The 13,934-nt window shown below is 47.1% G+C and overlaps 1 pseudogene; it reads left to right on the plus strand.

Moving 5' to 3' along the window:
• Positions 1-946: 946 nt before the first annotated feature.
• LOC103296747 (60S ribosomal protein L19-like) lies at positions 947-1,873 on the plus strand (annotated as a pseudogene).
• Positions 1,874-13,934: the final 12,061 nt, after the last annotated feature.

Genomic DNA, 13,934 nt, shown 5'->3' on the forward strand with positions numbered 1-13,934 from the left:
GGTTGGGATTAGAGAAAAGGCACCTATTCAATGATTACTGAAAGAGCAAGGCCATGTGTTGCTTGTCATTCTCTCTTGAGTGTTGGGTCTCTATCTGATAAACTTTCTGATATGGAGGTACCTACACTTGGCGACAGTCCTGATGAAGTGGTCCAAAATCCCCGTAGCCCTGAGACTGATGTATTCCTGTCTCCTCTTTGTTATCACACTGATCCCTTATTTCTGCTGCACTGCGGCAAAATATCCCAGGATGGCTAGGTGAATTCACTATAGCCATAAATGGACTATAGCCACAAATATAGCTATTCACTATAGCCACAAATGTCTCCTTTCTGATGTTTTCTTTAAGGGTTAAACTAGCCAAGTCCTTGAGTCCCAAATCCCTTATGCAGTGACCTGAAGAGCATTACAGGTAAAAAGAAAACAAAACAATACCTTACCTTGCTCTTTCCATGATATAATATTAGGAATCTAAAGACGAAGTTGTACTTGAAATGTTTTTATTTGGCCTTAAACTATTTTCCTGCCAGATAAAAGCAGGCTGATGTGTATGATTTAAAGTTGCTTTAAGTTTACTTTGCTGTGCTTGGCAGCTGAGTCAGCCTTGCATATAGTGGGAAGGTGCAGGCTTTGACACCAAGGTGACCTGAGTTGAAATCCAGCTTTGCTACTACTATATAGTGCTTAAGTCTATTTTTTTTTCTCTCCTCCTCCTCCTTCTTATTTGTAATAGAGAAACAGCAACAAAAATACCCAACTCACAAGATTGCTGTGGAGATTACCTGAGATCAGTCATACAGTGCATGTTTGCAGGCACTAAAAAATATTAGCGTCCTACCCTTGCTCAGATGTCATTGGGTAAAGGCTTCTTCATGCTCATAAAAGCCTCTGAGGGGTGAGAAGTTTTAATAGAAGCTCTGAGCCTTTTGCCGCAGCAGCCGTAGCCATGCGTATGCTCAGGCTTCGGAAGAGGCTTGCCTCCAGAGTCCTCCACTGTGGAAAAAAGGTCTGGTTAGACCCCAATGAGATCAATGAAATCACCAATGCCAACTCCCATCAGCAAGCTTGGAAGCTGATCAAAGACGAACTGATCAGTGCTGGAAAAACACATTGGCCCACAGGAAGAGCAGGCATATGGGCATAGATGAGTGAAAGGGTACAGGGTACTGCCAATGCTCGAATGCCTGAGAAGATAACCTGGATGCGGAGGTGGGAATTCTTCACCGGCTCCTCAGAAGATACTGTGAATCTAGGAAGATTGACCACCACATGTACCACAGCCTGTACTTGGAAGTGAAGGGTAGTGTGTTAAAAAAGGAGTGGTTTCCCATGGAATATATCCACAAGCTGAAGCTAGACAAGGCTCACAAGAAGCTTCTGGCTACTTGGCCTGTGTGGCTCAGTGGTTGAGGAGGTCACCATTGGATTCGTGATCAGGGCACATGCCCAGATTCCAGGCTCGATCCCCAGTAGTGGGCGTGCAGGGGGCAGCCAATTAATGATTTTCTCACAACATAGATATTTTTATCTCCCTTTCTGAAAGCAATACAAACATATTAAAAGAAGGAGGAGGAAGAGGAAGAGGAGGAGGAGGAGGAGGAGGAGGAGGAGGAGGAGGAGGAGGAGGAGGAGGAGGAGGAGGAGGAGGAGGAGGAGAAGAAGAAGAAGAAGAAGAAGAAGAAGAAGAAGAAGAAGAAGAAGAAGAAGCAGAAGAAGAAGAAGAAGAAGAAGAAGAAGAAGATGATTCTGGCTGACCAGGCCAAGGCCTGAAGGTCTAAGACTGAGAAAGCTCGCAAGTACAGTGAAGAGTGGTTCCAGACCAAGAAGGAGGAAATCATCAAGACTGTCCAAGGAGGAAGAGACCAAGAAATAAAGCTTCACCTCTATTACCCATACATAGTGGCCTTGGCAATTACTGATTCAATCATTAATAAAAGTAGTCCTCATCTAAAAATAAATAAATAAAAAATAAAAAATAAATAAATAAATAAATAAAATAAAAAGAAGTTCTGAAAAAAACCCTTTGCCAGACACAAAGGAAACATAAATTCAAGAAGCTCCAAGTTTGCTCAGAACTCACTTGTGTACAGTTTCATTTGAGTTATAAACCATGAGGAAAAAAAATCAAACTCTTTCTTTTATCCTGTTCTTAAAAAGCATTCTCTACCCGTTCTTTTCAAACTCAAAGGTACATAGGAATCACCTGGGCATCTTGTTTGAATGTAGATTTAAATTTGGTAGGATAGGGGAGGGACCTAAGAGTCTACCTTTCTAACAAGCTTCTAGATGATCAGATGCTATTGAATCCGGGACCACACTTTGAAGAGCAAGGCAGACCATGCACCCATTGATGCTGGACCCAGGAATGATAGCCTTGACTTATCTAATGCACAAGACAGCATACAGTATTTGATGTGGTGCCTGGTATCTGGCCAGCCTCTCACTGTTATTGTTTTATTACCTGTGTAGGATAAACTGGAAAACTTATCCTTGATACACTATCGTTTCGTATAATCAAAACTGGGACAAAGTTGATTCTGGCTTTCAAGGACATGGTAGGCGACGGCTGTCACGGATCCACTGTGGGGAGAGCAGTCACTTCAGAGTCAGCCTGCAGCACTTGGTGATCACCTCCCACAGGCTTGATAGTGAGGGTGGTAAGGTGTGTGAAGGTAACAGAGCCATGGCCTGGCCAGCTGGGTACCCAGTGTAGCCTGGCTTGTAGGGAAGATGGGACTATAGCCCTGAAATCTGAGGCCAGACCCTACCTCCCCACTGGGGCTGCAGCAATGCTCAGTGGAAATGGCTAGGCAGACAATATGTCAGGCAGCACCAACAGCTGGTGACAGGCAGCATCAAAGCGATACCCCACAGGGCTGCTAAATGTCCTGTGTGTGGTGTGCAGGGTTCCTGGTTGTATTTCTCTGAGGGACACAATGGCTCTGCATTTGAATCAGAAATGGAAAATGTGTGGCATATATGGTGTGGAGAAGATAGGGAAGTGCATTGGAAAGAGTATGGACTCAGGGGTCAGTGAGAAACTGCTCCCAAGCTCAGCTCCGAGGCAATGGATACCTCTGTGGCACAGGCAACACTGTGGATCTCTGAGCCTCAATTCTCTGATCTGTGAAATGGGGCTGCAAACACATAACTTGCAGGGTCACTGTGAGGAATGAAGGGAGACAATGTGTTGTCAGATGGTGCCTTTATAAAACGGCACCTTTAAGATTATGGGTTCTGGCTAATTTCTGGAAGGCAGCAGCCTCCACTCAGGTAGTCAGGCAGGCAAACTCACTTCAGTTATCGTCCCTCAATATAATTGCTGCACTCATTCAGCAGACACTATCTTTTTTTTTTTTATAATATATTTTATTGACTTTTTACAGAGCGGAAGGGAGAGAGAGTTAGAAACATCGATGAGAGAGAAACATAGATCAGCTGCCTCCCGCACACCCCCCACTGGGGATGTGCCCGCAACCAAGGTACATGCCCTTGACCGGAATCGAACCTGGGACCCTTCAGTCCACGGGCCGACGCTCTAGCCACCGAGCCAAACCGGTCTCGGCATCAGCAGACAGTATCTTGATTCTCAAACCTGAGGTTGCATTGCATTGCAGCCCACAGTAAAGTGGCCTGGCCCTGGCCATCCCTCATCTTCTACCGAAGTCACAGCCTGGGACTCTCCTTTGTTCCTGTACAGTGACAGCCTTATGGGACACGCTGGGGACCTGTAGCTGAGCAAACTAAGCAAATCTGATAGCCTTCCGTGCAGTCCCTGTGGATGGTCACTCACCTTCAGCCCCTGCTCCACTCACACCTTCCTCTTGGCCAACAGAAGAGGAAACAAAATGTTTTCATTAACAGTCACGGCAATCACGCTATGAAGTGACCAACCTACTGAGTTGTACCTAAAAGAAAATAGAGCGTAGGAAAAGATTATTATGGAAATGGTTAAATATAATAACACGTAGCACAGAACTGTGAACAAAAGATTAAGGTGGTTTTGTGGCCTGGTGAAGCACGGCAACAGGTCCAGTGTTGTTTACTTGTTAAAAATTGTTTTCTGGACTGCTACTCGTCTCCGTCAGAGGACACCAGCTCATTTACCCAAAGAAATCCATGCACACCCAGTTTGGCTAAATGCTAATCAGAATCTGTAAAAAGCCTCAGGTTTTACTTTCATATACAGAAGTCATTCATCACTCAGATCATTCATTAACTCAACTTCAAAGCTCTTCCCTGGCTATCATTCCAACAGGGTCAGAGAAATAGGGTTTGACCATACTTTTTTCTTGAGGGGGGTGATGACCAGAAGAGAATCACAAATAATAATGACTTCCTCCCCCGCTTGAACCTCATTCTCATTTTCCAAAAATAAACATGCCTTGTCTTCGGTGAAGTAGGATATAGCTTCTGCAGGCATTCTGTCAGATAAAAGCAGGTGAAAGGTCACCAGGTCCTGCCTCCATGGTAAGCGAATCATCATCTCTTGGTGTGCAAACACCCAAGTCATAAAAATGTGACGACCACACAGGAAATCTAGGCTGCTGTCACGATATGTTTTCATATGCGGTAGAGGGACACTGCCCTTCTGAGGCTTTGTCAAAGACAGAGATCCAGGAGATGTGATCGGTGAGCGGTGCACCCGGCCAGAGGTCTCCGCAAAGCTAGTGCCCAATAAGAAAGCTTTTCTCAAACCCCTGTGAGCTGTGACGGGTTTTGGTACCTGCAGATGTGGGACCCATCCAGACCCAAAGGCTCTCATAGACCTCACTTTCCAGCATCCGCAGAACTTGAGTTACGCATTCCTCCCGTGCTCACCCACTTCTTCCTGCACTGGGCACCCCTGTGCATTTGGCGGCTGGGGGAGGAGGAAGGAAGGAGACAAACTTGTGAAATCAACATTTTTGGGAAACCTCCAGCTTGTTTCAGAATCAGCAGGACACATGAGCCCGCCACAATAGGTTCACTTTCATGTGGATGCTGCAGTAGGCAAGACTTCCAAGTGAAAACTCTGAATGTGAATTTAGCTAGTTTTGGATAAAGCCGCCTTTCAGCGTCAATAAACACCATGAATGCAGCGGCGGTGGAGTTACAACTTAATGAGATGAGGGGAAGTGCACCGGGTCAGGCCTCATCTCCCAGCCTCTGTCATGCTAATCAGCTGGGCAGCCGGCAGCTGAAAAACTGCTGGAATTTTTATTTGCATTTCATTTACTTGGAAGGAAATTGACCCAGATGGTCCACAAAGGCCCTAGAAGGCTGGCAAGCAGTGTAGGGCTGCACACTTCTCAGAGGGCCTGCACTTGTCTGCCCATCCTTCTTTGAGCCTGGGGCATAAAAGATTAAAACTGCGTAAGGGAATTGATTTCATGATTTTTAGATAATTTCCCCAAGATTTCAGAAAGGACCTCGGCAAACTAATTTAATCAAACAGGAGCTCAATAGTAATTAAGGAGAAGAAAAGCTGAGATAATGAAAGAGGTGGTGAGGATTTTTGCTGTTGCTGGTGGGAACCTTTCTTAATTAGGAAAAGTCTAAAAACTGGATGATGTTGATGGAGACAAGCAGAGGCAGGGAGAGCCAGCAGCCGGCGCCACAGTCAGCCCATGATGGATTGCCCACACAGTGTATCTCCTCTAAAGAGGGCACAGACAACTGGCCACCGAGGTGCCCTGCTTGGCATTTCCAAGGGTTTTTGCCTGACTCTTGAAGGTTGGGCCTTCTGGGGGAGCCAGGTTTGTCCCCACCTAGTCCCTTTCAATGGAGGGCTCACTCTCATCCAGGCGGCACTCACACCTCATAATGACTCTTAGATAATGTAGGATTGGGGAGCACAAGTTGTGGGGCCAGGCTGTCTGGCCAAATCCAGGCTCGGTCAGTTACTAGCTGCATGACCTTGGGTGAGTTAGCCTTCATCTGCACCTCAGTGTCCTTGGATGTAAGATGGAGATAATAATAGTGCCCTTCTTCTAGGGTCCTCGAGCATCTGAAATGAGGTTGTGTTAGGAGCAGAAGTAAAATATTGGGGACTAGCTATAATTATAAGAAATATTAATCATGCTCCGTTAACCATGATTATTCTGTTCTGATTAGAAAAAGCACATTCTAACCTGGCTGAGAGTTGAATGCCCTGGGGTATGGGAGCTAACATCGGAATGCAGTCCATCCATCCTCCTTTCCCAAGAGCTGCCTATCATTATGGAAAGATTTACCACAAGCATGTCAAACTCAAAGGCTAATACGGGCCAAATAAACAAGGTTTAAGTTTATGTGGGCCGCAAAATTAACAAAAGCTTCAATTTTCATAGAAACGTAGGTTTATTTCGATAGAGACATGCTGAATACTGAAAGATGAAACAGAGGGCCGGAGACCATGGGATACCAGGACACAGGCTTTATTGGCGATCACACTGCCGGCCGCCTTCCAGAGGGGGAAAGGGAAGAGAGAGAGAGAGAGAGAGAGAGAGAGAGAGAAAGAGAGAGAGAGAGAAAGAGAGAGAGAGAGCTTGAGAGAGAGAGAGATAGAGAGAGAGAGAGAGAGCGAGCTTGAGAGAGAGAGAGAGATAGAGAGAGAGAGAGAGAGAGCTTGCCGGGGTGAGAGTGCCTTTTAAGGGGAGGAAAGAAGGGGACGGGGCTTAGGGCACTCAGCACACGCTGATTGGTGGTTTCAGGTGAGGTACATGGTTAGGGGCCTAGGGATTTAGGAATTGGGGGCTTAGGGTATATGGCAGGTGCTGATTGGTGGTTCAATGTACAGTCCATATAAGGTGTTCAGGAATGTCCGGCTGCAGGTGGAGTTTACGTCATGCTCCGTCCATCAGTTGGGGGGAAGGGAGGATCTATCATTCCAGGCTTTTGCTAATATTAAAAAAAAATTGAGAGTCCAGGCAGGGTCAGGGGATGAAGGTCAGTCTTCCATAACTACTTCCTGCTGAGAGGGGGCGTCGTTAGGGGTGTCTACCCAGGGTCTCAAGGATTCTGGTGTTAGGTTCTGAATTCAGTGCCAGATAGATCTCTTCCACCTTCTGGTTGGCGAACGCCTGCATTCTGTTCTGCAAGAAACTAGTGAAACAACGCATGAGACATGGGCCAAAGATCAAAATTAAGAGTATAGATACCAGTGGGTCTAATAGTGGGAGGAGCCATGGGGTAGGTGAGCCAAAAACAGGTAGTGTTTTCCGTGCTTGATGAGGGGTGCAGCTGCATGATTTCCCCAAGAGACTGGTTGGTGAAGTCTCGAGAGCGATCTTGTTGAGTCACTTGGGAGGTAAAAGCTGGTCCTGAGGCTGCCACAGCATCACTTGTCTGGTTTTGCTGCTTTTCTGGGCCTGGAGCTAAAATACAGCTGAGACCTGCCACCACAGTCGTTACCCGAGGCTCTGTCCTGGTGATGTAAGTCTGTGGGGCCCTGTCGGGGCCTGGGCAGCTTCTTCAGTGGCCAGTCCCAGGAGGTCTGGGAGCTCCAAACCGGATCCAGAGGGTGGCCATGCTGGACTGACTGAGGCCAGACCTGAAGGAGCTAGACTACAGTCTGAGTTCCAGTGGCCTTTCCTTCCGCACCTTGGGCAGGGCCCAGGTGGGGGTCACGGGTTTGAGTAGGACTTGGCTCAGTGTCCTTCCTTGCTGCATTTGAAGCATGGGCCCGGAGGAGGCTTAGCCCCTGACTTACCCGCGGTTGGAGGACCGGCACTCCGTTTGGGGTTCGTGAGAGCGGTGGCTAGGAGCTGGAAGGCCTCCTAATGGGCCTCCGCCTTGGCCTGATCTCATCTTTGTTTTCGGGTTTTGGTCTCCTTGTCTCTATTATTAAAGATTTTAAAGGTCAGGTTAACGAGGTCTTTTGAGGGGTTTGTGGACCTGCAGTTGCAGCATATGTCGGGGAGTAAAGATGGTCAGGTCAGTGGAAAAAGAAACCTGAGATGCCTCTCAATCTGTGAGGCTGGACATAGAGAATGGGACATGGACTCAAAGAGTGTGCCCTCAGTTCCTGCTGCCTTCCTCAGGGGTAGAGTGGACGCGAGAGTAGAAGAAGCTGTTGAGGAAGGCAGTCTTTGGGCCTGAGAATGAGTGTTAGATGGAAAGGCTGTTTTGGAGCTCAGGTTCTCAGGATTTGGGCTCAGGGACTGGGGAGAAGGCAGCTGCTGGTTAAGAGGGTCTGAAGAGAAAGAGTCTAGGTGTTTTTCAATTTGAGAAAGGTCAGAGAGTGAGAAGGGAAATGGCCAGCCACCTGTGAATTCGTTTGCTGGAGGCCACAGGAGCGGAGATTAGGCGGAGAGCACAGGGAAAGGGGGGGGGGGGGGGGTTTAGAATTCTCAGAGGTAGAAATGCCCCACCCTATCTTCCATAATGAGGGCGGGACCAGGAGGGGCTTTGCATGGAGACTGAAGACTCAGGAAGCGAACACCCTGAGGGAGAGGAAGGGCCTGTAAATGCCGCCCGCTGCCTCTGGTCAGTGGGCGGGACCAGTGTGTGTAAAGAAAAAAAAGTTAAACGTACTCCCGGAGTCCTCCAAGGACTCCAGCACTCCACTCCGGCGACATTGACCTGGGAAAAAAAGCGTTTAGTCAGAGAGGGGCAGGTTTAGGATTGTAAGGAGGTGGCGAGATTGAGACACGTGGAGAGAAACGATCCGCTGGGTTGAAAGAGTCAGAAGACAGAGAAAGGGGTTTGAGAGGGCAAAGAGGACTTCCAGAGGAGGATCTGATGGGTGGAACCTGAGGAATAAAGCAAGTGGGGAGAGCGGGAGGGGGGGGGGGGGAAGCCTGTTCGTAGGAATCTCGAATGCTTCCCAATCCGGTGGCAAAAATTATCTAGATCTCGGAGGAAATTGGAATTTTCAGGCCACAGAGAGACTGTTAAGTTTATATTGTGGCCAGGTAGAGCTTCTTTGAAGTTACGAGAGGGTTTGGATTGAGGGGTTCCCTTGACCGGAGGGAAAGGCCACCGAGAAGTTGGGGAAGGAATAAGAAGCGTCCTTCTTTTCCCTCTGCCAACCTGTAGAAAAAAGGACAGGAGAAGGTTGCAAGGTCGTCACCCTGAACCTTTCCCGTGGAGTAGAACAGAGTTTTCCCGGCCAGGTACCTGGGCTTTCGTAGAAAGTAGAACGTAGAACATAGAACGTAGAACGTAGAACGTAGAACGTAGAACGTAGAACGTAGAACGTAGAATGTAGAGCCGCGTACGGGAAACTCTGAGGCCCTTCCAGGTCAAGGGAACTGGGAGTGGGGGGTGTTGGGAAAATCCCTGAAGCCTACTGGTTAGAAGGAAGCGATGAGATTCCCACGTGTCCTGGCACGGCAGGGTTTGAGGAGTGTTCTGAGCAGGCCAATCGACTCAGAACCATGCCGCCGAGCAGAGCCAGAGCAGGAGTCAGAAGCTCGGGGCTAGGTTTGAGGATAGTCCATGCTCACCCGGGTTCAGCACCATAATGAAAGATGAAACAGAGGGCCGGAGACCTTGGGATACCAGGACACAGGCTTTATTGGCGATCACCCTGCAGGCCGCCTTCCAGAGGGGAAAGAGAGAGAGAGAGAGAGAGAGAGAGAGAGAGAGAGAGAGAGAAAGAGAGAGAGAGAGAGAGAGAGAGAGAGAAAGAGAGAGAGAGAGAGAGAGAGAGAGAGCTTGAGAGAGATAGATAGATAGAGATAGAGAGGGAGAGAGAGAGAGAGCAAGAGCTTGAGAGAGAGAGATAGAGAGAGAGAGAGAGAGAGAGAGAGAGAGAGAGCTTGCCGGGGTGAGAGTGCCTTTTAAGGGGAGGAAAGAAGGGGACGGGGCTTAGGGCACTCAGCACACGCTGATTGGTGGTTTCATGTGAGGTACATGGTTAGGGGCCTAGGGATTTAGGAATTGGGGGCTTAGGGTATATGGCAGGTGCTGATTGGTGGTTCAATGTACAGTCCATATAAGGTGTTCAGGAATGTCCGGCTGCAGGTGGAGTTTACATCATGCTCCGTCCATCAGTTGGGGGGAAGGGAGGATCTATCAAATACAAAGGGCTGAAATAAATGAGTAATCGTTAACATAAAAGAATAGAACATTTTAATAGAAATTAATATTTTTCCTTGAATATTAACTTGCCAGACACCACATAACTGCACAAATTAATAAGTGTAACACAAATAAACCTATTTTTCTTGTTCTCCAAAAGCGAAATATTTCCTGTTGCGCACACCAAACAAGTTAGTACAAGACTATTGCCATAATCGGCTGCTAAAATATTCGCTGCTAGTATTAGTGGGGAAAATGGTGCGCCTGTTCATGACTCAAGTAAGGGAAATGAATGCAACACGATTATAGTAATTAGTCATTAGCTAACATTGTAGTTCGTTATTAATAATTATGTATAACAGGACATTGTAAAAATTAAGTTATGAAATTTTTTGTTAAAATGTTTCTTACATACCGTTATATTGGCTGGGCGGCAAAAATATTCATTTGACATGCTTGATTTACAACCTCGTGGCTGAAACACCTAGTCCCAGGGGTACCCACCCGCTGCGACGCCCACCCTCCCAGCCCACATTGCCTGTAACCTATAACGATTATACTTGCTCACTTTCCCATGCAACCTTTGTCCTTCTACCCAATATAAGCAGCTGGCTGATGGGGAGAGGCAGAGCAGATTTTTGTGGATGACCTGCTGCTCTCCCATACTGCCGGCAGTATTGGAATAAACACTCACATGTGATTCAACCCTGTTTCTGCTTAATTGGCTCAAGTGGTGACAGGCAGTCTGGACCCCTTGGTTGTCTGGTTACAGTTAGGCACAGGAAGGGCTTAGCCCAGGGCCAGGAACATAAGTAGGGCCAAATAAATGGCCGCGATTGATATTGTTGTTAAATGGACCTTCTCTTCCAGTCTTTGGATAATAATACCTCCCAGATCAATGAACATGGGTTGATATAAAAATAATCAGTACCCTTCCCATCTTATTTTGATACCCACAGATACCTGGCACATAGTAGACATCTAATAAGTGTTGGACGAATAAATGCACAAAACACCAAGTGTCAAAGAACAAGCACATGATCGGACTCCATTGTAAGGAAGGGTTTGCTTCCCGGAGCCAAGCCCTCAGAGCCCACCTACAGCCTCAGGCCTCCCCTTGGCCCAGCCCACATCAGAACGCTCTTCGAATCACAGTTCTCCTTTCCTAACCTCTGCTGCCAGGTGTTGGCTCAAGTGGATCAACTTAGGTTTATTTATTCATGCTCTGCTCTGATTTTCTGACCTGAAAGCAAGTAGGAAAAGAATCCATAAGAAAGCAAACATTTCACATCTTTGAGGATGTTGAATGCATTTACTGAAGTGGGGCTCCTGGTGGCTGGGCTGGTACTTGTTTGTTGACGCTGTACTCCAGATCCTTTCCCACTCCGGGTGTTGATCCCTGGGCACCAATAGCCATAACCTCTTTGGCTGTAGGTTTCACCTCCTTCCCTCTGATCCTTGTCTTTTCCTGACTTCCCTGATCACGTGCTTCCTCGCCTTCCCCCTACTATCATGCCTGAAGTGAAGCCCTGGGCCTGGTCTCCCCCGGAGGGTAAGCCTGGTTTCCTTGCCAGCTTCACCCCAGAGTTTCACTTCTAACATCTTCTCTGCTCCCATCTAAAAGGGAAAGAGAGAGCACCCAGGCATCAGCTCTCATGAAATGCATCCTGATTTATGTCTAAATCTTTATTTTACATGTAACTGTAAGGGGCTCTTGACAGTGGCAGTGTGGAACATTTATTCAACACGAGTGCCAATAAATGGTTCTCTTCACTAGAATGTCTATACATTGGCTTTCAGTAACAAGCATTATCCCACTGTCTTCCAAATATAAACAGATGTAAAATACATTATGCAAAACACGAGAGTTTATTGTGAAGATCCAGGAGTGGGCCAGGGATCCCAGAGACAAGGATGGACCCTGGCCTCAGGAATGTGCTGGGAGCTGGAACTGAACTTGAGACCTCTCTCTGCTCCTCACTCTGCTCTTTTCTCTGTATTTCTTCCTTCTTCTCTCACTCTTGGCACACTGGGTTCCTCTGTTGTTTTGGTGTAAATAATGGAAAGCATCGCCTCTGATGGCTGCTGCGTTGACATTTTAGAGGTCCAGGCACCCACAGGGAGAACTCCAATCTATTAATTTTAATTCCAAATCCAAGGGAAGGGACATTTGGGGCAAGCACTTGCCTCATCATCTAGAGCAGTGGTTCTCAACCTTTCTAATGCCGCGACCCTTTAATGCAGTTCCTCATGTTGTGGTGACCCCAACCATAAAATTATTTTCGTTGCTACTTCATAACTGTAATTTTGCTACTGTTAATGAATCGTAATGTAAGTATCTGTAAGTATCTTAAGACCATCGGAAAACACAGATACTTACGATTCATTACAGTAGCAAAATTACTACTTATGAAAAAAAAAAGTTATGAAGTAGCAACGAAAATAATTTTATGGTTGGGGGTCACCACAACATGAACTGTATTGAAGGGCCACAGCATTAGGAAGGTTGAGAACCACTGATCTAGAGGAAGGGTGGGGTCAAAGTAGCTGCCACAGTTAATGAGTTAATATTTTAAAGCACCCTGTATATAATGAGCATTATAACTAATTAAAAATAAAGGTGCAGTTGATTTTAAGGAAGAGAGAAAGTAAAACTTTGTTGCTCCTCATTCTTTGTTTTCTGATCCCTCAAGAATGGGGCAGAGAAAAAGTCCAGGCAGAGAGACCCGGAGCCAACTTCCTTTGAGACGGTCAGTGGGCATCAGAGCCAGGCATTGCTCTCCACTAAATAAATGCCAAAGAAAAAAAGAAAAACACAGGAAAAGTCTCCAAATTATTCTTCACATCCCATTGAGGACAGGTAACCCAGCACTCTAGACAGCAGGGCAGGGTGAGCCTGGGGAATCTGTCGCTGTACCAGTTGTACTAAGGGAGGGGGGATGGCCCTCCTGGAAGGCTGAAGTGAGGGAGGAAGGAGGGGCGTGGGAGTGGGGGAGGGGAATTCAGATGCACACTGTCTTGAAATGGAGCCTGACCAATGACTAAACTAATTCTACTGAAGCCACCTGAGTTCCCCAGGAAGGAGCTGTACATCATGGAGCACATGGACAGTGATGGGGAGAGGAAGCCTGGTCTGGCACTTGTCCCAATGAGAGCAGTGTTTTAGAGTGCCTTAGTGGGGACAGGCTTTGCTTTATAGACCTTAATTTCTCAGGAACCCTAGCTCAAAAGCAGGAAGAAAATGGACTGAATGAGTGCCCTCAGGCAGTGGTTCTCAACCAGAAGTGATTTTGCCAGCCTCCCACACCATTCCTCCTAGGAGCATGTGGCAATGTCTTAGGATATTTTGGGGGGTAGAGGATGCTACTGATCTATTTGGCAGAGGCCAGGAGTGCTGCTCAATATCCTATAGTGCACAGAATAGGCCTCGACAACAAAGAATTACTTAGTCCCTAATGTCAATAGTACTGAGTGTAGGGAAACCCTGGTGTAAGGAAAGTCTTGCTCTTAAAAGAGTTGTTGGCATGGGTTGTAGAGGTGGCTGGGTGGTGGTGTTGGCAAAGGATGCTGACAAGGATGGTGGAGTTGGCATTGGCTGAGGGGTTGGCCAAAGGGGAAAGGGGCTGACTTCTGAACGCAGAGGAACATCCTATAGCCATAGTGTTAAGCACACAGACTTTGTATACAGTTACTCAGGATTTGTATCCCAATGTCAGTAGTCAATAGTGGGTGATTTTGTGAAAATTATTTAACCTTAATCAGTATTCTTTTCTATAAAACTAGAGGCCTGGTGCATGAAATTCGTTCACGGGTATGGTCCATAGGCCTGGCCAGCGATCAAAGCATGAACATCTGGCATGGAAGGGCAGGTCCCAGCTGATCTCTGGGCCCTGGGCAGAACCTGGGTCCCCAAGCCCTCACACGCCCCCCTTCGCCTGAGTCTCAGT

Source organism: Eptesicus fuscus, chromosome 7, assembly GCF_027574615.1.
Source record: "Eptesicus fuscus isolate TK198812 chromosome 7, DD_ASM_mEF_20220401, whole genome shotgun sequence".
NCBI classification, from domain to species: domain Eukaryota; kingdom Metazoa; phylum Chordata; class Mammalia; order Chiroptera; family Vespertilionidae; genus Eptesicus; species Eptesicus fuscus.